The 12,782-nt window shown below is 44.0% G+C and overlaps 1 protein-coding gene across 1 annotated transcript in view; it reads right to left on the bottom strand.

Moving 5' to 3' along the window:
• Nucleotides 1–12,782, bottom strand: part of large2 (LARGE xylosyl- and glucuronyltransferase 2) — an 86,209-nt gene that overhangs the window by 57,228 nt on the left and 16,199 nt on the right. The window contains exon 2 of the mRNA XM_040138905.1: nt 225–333. The gene's annotated coding sequence lies outside the window, so the exon portion shown is untranslated. The remainder of the gene's footprint in view (nt 1–224; nt 334–12,782) is intronic.

The following is a 12,782-nucleotide window of genomic DNA, read 5'->3' as shown; positions in this document are numbered from 1 at the left end:
CATTATGCGAAGGGTCTCCCTCCCTCCCTCCCTGGGTGGCCACTATATTCAGTGTAGAAAAGGCAGGACCGGCAGTAGCAGCCCCGCAGCAGCAACGCCGGCGCTGCGGACGCACACGGGCGTGCGAGCCGCGGCGCCTCGGCGAGGTGGGCGGTGTGGGCCCAAGGCTGAAGAGGAGAAAAAAAGAAAAAGAAAAAAAGGAAAATAAAGGGTTATGTCCTCACCAGATTCGCAGATGGAAATCCAAGTGTGGGGAAACCGGTGGGAAGTGACGGAGGAGCTCCTCAGTCGCAGGCCACGACTCCAACGGGAACCTCCGGGAGAAAATCCGGTCTGTAAGAAAAGCATCAGGCACGAGATGTATGAGATATTAAATATAAATCAATTCCACATGACAGAGAGACAAGGATGGAGAATTGTGTTGAGCTGCTTGATCAGAAAAACTGTCGCTTTTTTTTAAAGAAGCAAGAGGATGAATTGAACTGTCAATCAAACGGCAGGAAGAGCTACTCGCTGCTGTCGTCAGCAAAGTTTTAATCTACAGATCGTCTTCCGAATTTCGGTCTTGTTATTGATGCCACCGTTAGCACTCATCTGCACAGTGCTCCACCTGTCAATCAAACACAGCAGACAGGAGGGTCTTGTTTTGAATTTTCTGTTTCTGTAGCCGGGGGCAACAAGGCCGTCACTGTTCATGCCAACTACCACATCACTTCCTGTGCAGCAGACGGCAGCCAAAGATAATAAAGTCATAATGGAGCAGTGCTCCCGGACCCACGAGCAGCGTTTTTTTTTTCTTTGTTTTTTACCTGAGAGTTAAATGAGAACAATGATACCAGTTTCATCTCTTTGTATTTGTAAAAACAGTGGTTTGTTTTGTATTTAGCTTAGAATGAAGACATCTTGGGTCATATTGACAAGAGTTGATTGATGATTCCCCCCCCAGTGGTAAAAGAGTTGCAGGAAAACCTGCGAGCAGCCTGAGGCTGGTCTTCAGACTGAGATTGGCTGAAAACGCCTCCTCCATATCCGTTTCAATGAGACCATGGTGTTGACACATTGCAGGTCCTGATGCACAAGCTCCGGGGGAAAAAAAAAGGTTGAGCCCAGCTCAACGTTGGCGGAGCGAAGCGAAATGACATAACGAAATGAAATGAAATGTCATCCAGCAACATATTGCATTGGCTTATGAAATATGTGCAAGGGAGCACTCCTGGTAGATTACGTTGTCACATGAACAAATCTAAGGTTTGTCTGACAATCGTGGAGACAGAGGATAAAATGAGCGTTGCCATAAAAACTTTAGAGATTCGCAAAATCCTCTCTCATAGTATTATAAACCTCTGCAGTGTTTTGGCATCTGTTACTCAAACTGGATCGTATTTCATCTTCCCACCAGTACTGGAAAACAACACCCCCACAACAACAACAACAACAACACAGTCCCTCGTATTTTCTAACACGTTCCTTTTTTTTCAGACTGAACGCCTGCGAACCTTCTGGACTTCTGCAGCAGCACTGGCAACCACTTCCCAATCGCGGCATGAGATTCATCTTCTGTGGCAGATTTGATTTGCCAAAGCGTGTGTTTATCCCTTTACGGTTTCTACGTGACCATTTACACCAGTACACCAGTCAGCTTTACGTAGAAATGGTTCTCCCGGTCTGTCGTGCATTTGACTGGCCTGCACAGAACTGGACCACCAACTGTGAGCCGGACCTCGTCGCCAACATCAGGGCTGGACCTCACTAATGCTCGTGCGTCTGAATGGGATCAAATCCCTGCGGCAGGTTCAACATCCGGTGGAAAGACCTGAACCGGGAGAGCGGAGGCTTTTAGAGCAGCAGATCAGAGCTGAAACTATCAGTCCATTAATGAAAGAGCCCATCAACAGAAAATCAATCAGCAACAATTTTAGAAACTGATGTGTTCTCAAAGTAATTTTAAGGAAAAATACTAAAAATTCACTGGTTCCAATTTTCCAGTGTAAATATTTGCTGATAATAAAGTGCATATATGTGGATATGTGGAAGCATTTTAATGAGTCTACCTGAGTTTTAGAAAAGCGACAGCTGACATTTTAAAGACCAATCAATTAACTGATTGACTGAGAGAATAACTGCATTATTAGTTGCAGCCCTACGGAACATTAACATCCATGGCTTTGGATGTTACAATGTTCAAAAATGTCATTCCTGGAAAGGCTGAGTGTCCGCATACTTTTGGCCATGTGGTGTAGTCTCGAAAGCGGCAGCTGGATATTTTTAGGTGGCTTTACGTGAAACAGAAACAACATATCTATTACACCGAGTTAACGATAAAGGATACGCTGAATTTACTAAGCGGACATTGTGTTTTTATTTATTACCATTAAAGAATAACTGAGCAGCTACTCAGAGCAGCACTTGGAAAAGCCGAGATGAACTGGACCGGATCACTTGCGTGTCAGTTTACAGTTTCAATCAGCTTTGCCGAGATAGAAGGAAAACCTCTCAGCTAAAACACAGTCTTGTCTTCTGTTGCCCTCCCCAGCGCTCGCTGCGCTCCGTCCAGATGGCGGCTCCTCTCCGCCTGTCAGGAACCCCGAGAAATTCTGCCCCGCAGCCCAACGCGAGCCAGAGCCTGTGACAAACTGTCACCCCGCATGCCGACAGTCTAATCTGCATCCACATCAAGGAGGATTTGGGGAGGGGGCTGGAGTCACCCAGAACCGCGGGAGGAGATCCTGGGCTGTTTCTACCGCAGCTGATAGCGGGGGTGCCGTCGTCGTTTGTGTGCTAACAGCCCACTGATGGCTCTAGGAGCACAGCCAGATTGGCTCGAAGTGTGAAACAACAGCAGCCATTAAAGCTGCTGTTGTTGTTTCACAGCGACCCAACCCAAACAGAGCCCTGCCCAGTGTGAGTGTGGGTCATTTCTCTCTCTTTTTGTCTTAGTAGGCAGTAAACAGAATCAAGGGAGATTCAGACTACTTTAAAATGCACGTCAGTAATCTGTTTATTCCTATTTTACTGCGATGAAGTGATAGCGTTAAAGGATTAAGAGGATTTAACGCAGTCAAGATTCCTGCTGGATACACTGATTATGTGGCCATGTGGGTTGGGTTTCTAAAAGCTTTTCCAAATGCACATATGTCCATTACAGAGCTAAGGAAAAAGTCCTTGTGCCAGCGAAAAAAACTGAGGTGGAGATCACTGCTCTCAGCTGCGTGTCATCTCCAAAATAAATAAATCCAAAGTCCATCAGTGAATGTGCACGAGTTAGTGTCGGCTTTCTCCGGTAGCTTGATTTGAATACGATGTGTACCAGAGGCCAGGTTTCTGTAATCAGGCAAGGGGATTAGAGAAACCTGATTTCCCCAGCTAAATTTCTCCTGGAGGAAGCCACGTATAGATAACTAGATTTATAATCTGCTTTTACAAGTAAGCATGTGCAGGACAGACAGCGTTTCTGTGACAGCGGAGCAGTAGGATCCACATTCAGAATAATTGAATTCAAAGTCTGACTAAAAGTGAACCTAAAAAAGTAGCAGCTAGAAGTTAAAAAAAAAAAAAAAAGAATCTATCAATATTTGACCCTTTTTAACAGACAACTAAAAAAAATCCCCCTCTCTCTCACATCATCCCATCTGACGAGGAGGCAAAGCTTTTACTGGAGTTTTTGTAGATTTCAGTGAAGCTGGTGGGTCAAATCAGATCTTATGACAGTTGTGTTGTCTTTAGTTAAGCATGAGAGGTTTCCATGTTCCTCAGACCAGGCAAGAGCACGTGAAGAAATCCCAGACTCGTGATTGAAAAACACTTTAAATGAGAGTGACTTGATCACGTCACAAATACAAATGAGAGTCACACTGCACTGAAGCCAATTAGCAGCCTTTTGTAGCTATAGAGGACGTCCGGCAATCAGCACTTTGATGTGCGACTATTCAAAGCAAAATGACACAAATAACAGAGCTCCGATGAGGAGGAATCATCCGTGATCAAACTGCAGGTGCAGCCTTTTGAAAAGGTTCAAAATAACTGAGTGCGTCGAGAGGAACAATCTCCACAGTCGTGACAACAGACAGACAGACACACAGCAGCGTCAGAGAAAAGACGGCAGAGCTAAACTGGATTTAGATCATTGGGTAATGCTGTTGATTGGCACTACAGCTAATACTTCCTGCCTGTATAGCGGTGAAATGGAAGTCTCTTGATGGTCTCCCTGAATATCACTTTAGGCCAGACGTCATTTCTTCTGCTCTTCAACGCACTTTATAGACAAACAGGCAGAAACCTCCTTATCAGAGCAAAACGCCCTCATCACAGACAAAAATGATTAAGGCTAAAATGGGTGCGTTGTGTGGAGTCATGTCTACCCTAAAGGCCACGTTCATACCGGCATTAACGTGGGTCTCAGATCTCACCTCCCCGCTCTCCATGCAAAAAACACGTACATCATTTCCATTTGAAAAGACCAAAGACCAAAAGAAATTACAATTTTAGCAGAGGACGTCGGTTGAGTAGAATGTGGTCCGAGCGACTGGATCTCACTGCGTCTTGGGTTCACAACCGTACGTGGGGCTGACCACTTGTGACTGGCTTACCCAAGACGCGTGTTAACGCCGGGTACCAACCGGGAACACAGTCTGTATTTTTATGACTGAGTAAAGGTTTGACAGGGCTGAGAACGGCGGCCTCCTTTCGCCTGAATTTGGAAGAAAAAAAAGAAAAAAAACTTTACTTTTCAGTGGCCAAGTGTGTGTCCACTGTATCAACGAGTCATTTGGCGTCAGAATCAGCCATTCAGACTTTTAACAATGTGCCAGTGGAGTGAGACGAGTCTGCGTGTTTCTGGAAATGATCAGAAATCAGTGTCAATATCTTTAAACAAGAAAGAATAAAGTAAAGCACTGAAGTAAAATCAAGACGATGACGCTGAACTATTAGGAAATTTATTTTCAGAAATTGGCCCTTTTTTGCTCGTTGGAGTTTAGGACTCAAAGACAGACCGGATTGATGACTTAAAACTAAAAAACAGTGGTTTTTGAAGTCTTTGTGGTAGTCCTCATTTGTCAGTCTCCTGGAACAGATACGCTTTCATTTTATCAGATGTATTAATCCACACCTCACCGCACCGGCGGGTGTAGAGAGTCAGCCGTTAAAATCTGTTGCCGGTATGTTGTGAACTTATTAACTATATTAAGCTCAATCACTGCCCCCAGTGTCACTGTGGACATATTAAGATTTGGAGGCTGAAGGAAACAAAATCAATCAATCAAATCAATGAAGGCAGTGCAGTTTTCTCTCTTTACACTCCGCATGAAGACAACTTCAACAATTCAACAGAAGAATTCTTTCCGGTAAATTTCTGATGTTCTCAGCCGGTTAAGACAGTTCGTCCTCCAGCTTCCCTGTCACCAGCAGGACAGCTGAATATGAGGACAGGGACTCTGTGACGGAGGCTGCTGTGGATTCAATGGAGGGATGGTTAAGTAGTAGGATTACTTGTGCACGTCTGGTGTGAATTCCCGCTAAAGCTCAAATTATATTGGCATAGTGGCATTCTCCCACTGAAATACATGGAGTGAGAATGCGTTTCTCTCGAGCGACACGTCTCTCCGCCAACCAGCGTTAATTCGATGGACAAGTCCTCAGTCCTCCGAAGGTCGCTCCTTTCGAAGGAGCGCCCCGAGCCGTCAGGCTTGCACTGCAGGGTCCTTTTCCGTAGTTCAGTCAGATAACAAGTCTCTTTTCTCAGAGTATGTGCCGCAGCTCTGTAGGAAAAATAATCTTTTTACACATCTCTGCATCATCATTTAGTTACTATCATTGTTTTGGTTTGAAATGGCCTCGCCCGCACGCTCGGTGCGAAAGCCCCAACAAGAACTCAGGTTAGATGTTGGGATGAATTTGGACTTTGAAGCTTTGAATTCTCAGAACACCCCAAGCAGCCGAGGACGCCGCTGCTGGGTGAAAAACTGAGAGGGAGGAGCTGAGATAAGAAAGATTTCCAGATGAGTTCAGGGACTTTGGGAGGGATTCTGGCTTTGAGGGGGGGTTAAAAGCTTCAATAACATTTCTTCTGCATCTGCTTGGCACACAGCAATGAAACAGCAGAGCAGAGCAGAGGCTGCTCATCCTTTCCTTTATGGCTAAAATACTAAGATTTTTGAAGAACTCTGATGATTTTCACTTGATTTTCACAAATATGTGATTTTCACTGGAGAAAAAAGCCAAACAGCTGCTGAAATGTGCTGCAAACAACTTCAGGTAATTCGTGGTCATTTTATATTCCAAATTTTTACCAGGATTATTTTTCTAACTATTTCATCTTTTGAAACGTAATTTTACTTTTCATGTTCAAAATAAACATCATCACTATCTGACAGGTCTGAATAAAAATTTGAATTCAAACCCACTGTGATCTAATTCTGCCGAATAAACAGGAATTCTAAACAACCAGTATATGAGCGTATTAGATCTGGTCAGCACACACACACACACACACACACACACACACACACACTCTCAGATATCCATTCGGCATGCATGCTCTCTGCCGCTGCTTCAGTAACTGGTGGAGCTGGCAGAGTATTTTGGAGCGAGCGGTGGAGAATAATGAGGTTATCACAGCATCGCTCCACACTTCATTACACCCCTTCAGCTCCCGGATATCCCAGCTACACCACCACCACGCCGCCGCTACGCCCGGTGCCCACTGAGGCCGAGAAAGGCGTCGCTCGGTTTCACGTTCGCATGTTGTTTGTCTCCTCCGAGGGAAGTTCCCTACAACAGCTGCGTATGCCGTTTGATTTAGGGAGTGAGTCTGAGGCCACACGATCGCAGGAAAAACGGTGTCACTGAGGAGAGTAAATTAAAAAAAGAAAGGTTCATCCGGTTCTAATACCTACAGCAGATTTGTCTTTTTAGTCCATTAAAACTTTACGGTAATGGTTGATAGCAGGCTGATGATGGAAACCACAACAATTACTAAGTAATTGTTCTAAAAACCATGAAACGAGCCATTTACAACATCTACCGGATGTGCGGTGAAGACAGTTCAGCGAATCCAGCGTGGAACACGCTTACGAGCAAACCCCAAAGAAAAAAGTACGAGAATTTTAGGAGAAAAAAAAATATGAAAATATTCTTGTATGAGGCCCGTTGTACCATTACAGGTTTTCCGGATAAATAAGATTTTTTTAAAACGCAATAAGCTAGGTAGCCCAAAATGGTTCAACCCGACAGCAGTCTAAATCTTGCAAATCAGGCCAGAGTCGTGAAGAATGCCAAGTCTGGCCCACAGCTGGCCCAGGTGCTGCTTCTCAACCAACTCTGGCCCGGTTCCACACCCCTTAAACCAAATCTGGCAGCCTCATATGAGACAGATCCAACTCACATCTGTTCAGCAGAGTGAGCACATACCAGAGACTCTGACTGTCAGGTGGGTCCCAGAAATGATTTTTCCCCCCTCATTTCTGACACAGATCAGACATTTATATTATATATATATATATATATATATATATATATATATATATATATATATATATATATATATATATATATATATATATATATATATATATATATATATATATATATATGACATTTAGAAATATTTGTTTCTAAATCTGACACATACCAGATTTTTGGCAGAGTCAACTCAGTCTGAACAATCCCAACGGAAACCATCTCAAACATCCATCACGACTCAGCGCTGGCATCTGAGGAACGATGGAAGCCAAATGTGACTGGGGTGCTCAGGTGTTTGTGAGGGAAGCAACAAGAGATTTTAGGTTTTAACAACCTGAGAGGGAGTTTCAAGTCTACAATTACACACAAATGAAACTTATGAGGGTTTTTTCTTTAAGCTGATTTTTGCGCTGATTCATGGTTCGTCTATTTTGTTTGGTGAATAACTTAAAAATCTTTCTCAATTTACCATGCAATGTCTTTTTTTTTTATTGATAAACTGTTGTGTTATGTTTGTACTGATAAATAGTGGAGGAATATAAATGTATTTTAGTTACTCAGACACTTAGGACAGATTTCTCTCCTCCGTCTTCATTTTCTCAAGTTGGTCTCACTTCACAGTTTCTCTCTTCCTCTTCTTCTAAATCTTCCAAAACTAAATAAGCGTCGGGTGAAATGAAGAGTCCTGGTTTTTACAGACAAACTGAAGCAGCCTGTCACACGGTGGCGTTACAGTCACACGTCAGTGCGGAGGTGAAACCCGACACACACGTGTACACTGGCTAAACACACACACACACACTGGATGTCAACAACCTGCTCTGAGATTTACACACGGATTAACCTCATCAATTAAGGAAAAGCAAACCCGTGGCGCTACAGAACAGGAAGTCACGGTGACTTCAAAATCAAAAGTCCACACTGGTGCCGGACTGACGCTTGTGTGTCGCGGTGTCACTGTGCATGTGTGTGTTCGCCGCCTGTTTCGACCCAAAGAGAATAAAATGAGCTTTACAAGAAGGAAACAGATGTGGACATAGTGTCTTTCTTGGTCTCATGCCGAGGACATAAAGTCCAAACGTCGTATCCGTAGTCAACAAATCGCCCTTTTGGGAGCATTTGTTTTTGGACAATGTTGCGATGGGCATTCACTACCCTGAGGCACTGACGTAGTGTTCTCACAAATAAAAAAATCAATCAAATTAGTGCTGAATTGATCGGCCAATGAACGGTTAAGTAGAGATGTACAGAAAATGAACCAGCCACCTTTCTGATGGTGGGTACTGATGAGTGTCATCAGTTGAGGAAAAACGTCAAACATCTCTCTGGTCCCAGCCTCTCAAACGTGAAGATTTTCTGCTCTTCTCTGGTTTATATCATTAAACTGAATCTCTGGGTCGGACAAAACAAAGACATCTGAAGACAGGGGAGAGAAATTCTAATGTCAGTGGTCGAAGCCAAATTAACGAGAAGATCACAGCAGAGCAAAGCCAACGAAGTGCGCAGGAAACAAAATTTTTTAAATCAACGCACATTTTTCTCCCTCACTTTTTGTGACGCTTGTCATAAACGGTTCTTAACATTTGTCAAATATGGCTAACTGTGTATTCTGGGCTGAAAACTGTATCCTAACGAATCACACGAGGAATGTAACAATAAAGGGAAACACACACTGGACGACAAATGACTATATATTGATTGAAAACTATGATGAGAGCAAATTTAAATCAGCAACAGAGTCAATAATTCAATAACTCAAATAACAGCAGTGAGTTTATGGTCCAGCCCTGTTGTGTTGCCTCCAGCCTTTTCTACAGTCACTTATTTTCTGCTTAATTACGGCTAAAATCAACTCAGGTGTCGCCACTGCAATATGCACTGCCACCGTTTGCTATGTCATGACACCGGCCCTGGTATTCATGAAGGGGATTTCGTGGAGGAGAGTTTAAACAGTTAAGACGGTGCAGCAAAAGCCTGCCGTCAGTATCGTTTAACGGGGTCATGTCCCACAGTCAAATCTGTTTAAAACTAGGAGGAGGATGAAAAACCTTTTCTATTGTTTTAGCACTAAAACATTTATAGTTACCCAGAGGCTGTTTTCAGACTCATCTCCAGACAGTCGGAGCTCATTTTTCTGCATAAGAACAAACTGTGTTCCGCTGTTGGTCGTCATTCAGAGTGGAAAACCAACCTCGGCTGAGGGAGATAATCCATCACCAGTGATGATTCGCTAAGCAGAATTGAGTGTTTTCATATCGGTGCTGCATCACATTACACTCCGTTTCTTGTCAGACACTTAACATCTTAGAAATGATGAAAAACAGGTTTAAATGTCTAAACACCTAATTCGATTGATCATATTCAGGCTGCATTAATCCCCTTTATGTCTCCTCCTTTAAACGCCATGTTTTTTTGCCTTCTGGTGCCTTATTTTAGACGAACTTTCCTACAGTTCAGCCGGACATATCTGTCATGTTTAGAGACTTTGGGGTGACCTCTAGAGTTCGAAGTAACGTCCCGTGAGATTGGCTGCATGCGATTAGTGTGTAACCACCACCTCACTTCTGTGCCGCTGCTTAACCACAGAAAACTGGACGCAGACAGACAAACTCTAAATGACACCAGCCCGAGTGTCACGCCAGACCCTTGGGTAGGGGTCTTTTTTCTGGTCCAAAGTCCTGGCTTAAAAGGAAAGTGGACAGACCCTTTGGCTCTGGAGGAACCTGCCCTTTGTGGTCTCGGTCCCATCAGTGCTTGGCGGCACCTGATTTGACTTTTTTTCCTGTCTACTCTAAATGTCCGTTGCGTAAACGGAGGGTGCTGTACGTATGTTGCAACGATTGCAAGTTTGGCTCGACTGTTTTATGAAAATGAAATTTGTTTGACCTATTTTATTCGGGTCCAGTTGTTGTCTTTTGTAACCTCCGTTTTGAAAAGTGCTCGATGAATTAATTTTTTTCTTTATTCAAAAGAATAACAGAAAAATAACGTGAGAGCTGGATTTCAGACTTTGTTGGTGGTTGGCCTGTAGCTTGTTGACTTCAGCCGCTGAGTGCCGGTGGGGGGGTGACTCGTGCAGAGATGAATTCATACGAGCAGACACAAAGAGATGAAGTTTGTTCGTGGATCGGTTTCAGCAGCAGTCACATGCCGTGAAACTCAAATGTAAAAACGCAGATGCATTTACCGCTTCTACGCAAAAGTCTAAAACATTATCTTTGCTTCTTTTCCGGCCTTCACCCTGCTCTTCTCTGTCTTCTCCCTTTCTCCCTCTCCTCTGCTGCCAGCAGGCCTGTCGCGTTAGCTTAAACCGAGCCGAGCGGCGGTTCGTCTCGGCGCCACGCCTCATCGCGTCTCCTCGGGATCATTGGCTGCACGACGGCGCTTGCCGTTGGAACGACGACTATAATGAGGACACCGGCGGCCGTACGGGGACACGCACGCACGCGGAGGAAAGATAACAATCACGACACGTAACTTACAGCTTTCCCTCCTTACACACACACACCTCTCATCAGCAGCAGCAGCATGTGTAGGAGCAAAGGTGGAGAGTTGTTCTCACACACACACACACACACACACACACACACACACACACACACACACACACACACACACACCGAAGACCTGAGCCACATCCCACACAGGGAGCTATAAAAACAAAGAGGAGGATACTTGTGTATATTCGGTTGCACTTATGTGAGAGGGGGAGGAAAAGGCTTTCCAAAGAGAACGCTTGCTTTGCAGGAACATAACCAGAGTGTGTCTTGTACGTTGTACATTACTCTGGTGCGTTCAAGCACAGGAAAGAAGCATCAGTCAGCGCTATAAATGGAGTTAAGTGACCGGATTACAGTCGGCTTTATGTAATAGCACTGACGCCATGTAGGCACGAAACCTGGTATACCGGGCAAAGTTGATTACTTGGCCGCGTATACAGGTAACCGGGTTTCTGATTGGTTTCTTACGTTTGAGCATGCGCAAGACAAAGTCTTCGGACATGAATGCTGTGACCGCAAAGCAGAAGGGTAAAAGGAAAGGTCATTACGCGTTTTATACATTCAAAAATCACTCCATCTTAAGTCTAGGGCTGTAGTCTCCCGGTCGACCGGTGGACTGGTTGGTCGATATGCTCTCGTCCGACCAAAGACGCTGGTGTCACCTTCATAAGGAGAAAAGTGCTACAGCCACATGATTCCAGGATTAATCCATTATTTACTGGGGCGGTGGGAGGGACGGACGACCTGCGAAAATGGGGGGACCTAATGGAGACTGCTAGGTCTCACTTAGTTGATGTTTATGAACATTTATCTAGAGTCGGCTCCAAACTAATTGACACCATGTCACAGAGGTTAAAAACGGATGACCAAAAAGTCGAGTGTACACTTTGCAAAGAGCAGTTTGCATATCACAGATCTACATGGCAGGTCATCCAACAAGACCAGGTCCAAACCTAGTATGTGGCTGGACCCCCCTTTGTCTGTTTGTTACTGTATATTGTTGAGCAGGACAGAAGCAAAGCTGTTCTCATCTACATGTTTCTCTGTTTCTGTTGTCAGACAACAGAACAACTATGAAATAGCAACTGAAACGTGGCCCATTGAGACGACATGTTAACCGGCAGTCACTTCAAGCCGTTTCCAAGCTGCTGCTCTGCTGCTGAAATCCTGGTTTTATCACCACGACGTCGTCTGACAGAATCACCAGACACATGAGTTAAAGACGACGGCTGAGCTGCGATTTCAGGTACATTTACCTGTAAAATGATCAGTCAGAGAGAACGTCTGAAGCTCATTATTCAGCCTCGCGTCCTGTGCTTTGAACACTTGGTATTTTGATTTATTTACATAACGACCATAAACAGACTAAACTTTATATCCCTGCCGACCATTTTCTAAACAATCTCAAAGTTTTACGATTCATTTCCTTCTTTCCAGGCAAACTCTGGTTTCACTTTACTTCAGGACGCTGTGAAAATCAACTTGCAGAAAGATGATCCATCACAGTCTACGTTTTGCTGATTTAATTTCAATATTTTGCTCATTTTAATTTAATTTGTCAAAGTCATATTATCATTATGTGGTACTGCAGTTGTGAGCAGATCCGATTTTAAAAATCTCTGCTTTATGGCGCACTGGAGACACTCAGACATCTCAGATTTGATAACTGGATGTTGAAAAGCTTTTATTTCACAAAATCAAGTCCAGAGGACACGAGCTCAGAGCGATGTTGTGTCACAGATAATGTGAATTAGGTTGTTTCTGGCATTTAAGCAAAAATTTCTGCCCATCTGGATGGATTTCATATCTGGAGGAAGCGGATTT

The sequence above is a fragment of the Xiphias gladius genome, chromosome 1 (assembly GCF_016859285.1).
Source record: "Xiphias gladius isolate SHS-SW01 ecotype Sanya breed wild chromosome 1, ASM1685928v1, whole genome shotgun sequence".
Lineage (NCBI taxonomy): Eukaryota > Metazoa > Chordata > Actinopteri > Istiophoriformes > Xiphiidae > Xiphias > Xiphias gladius.
This window is presented reverse-complemented; position numbering and strand designations above follow the sequence as displayed.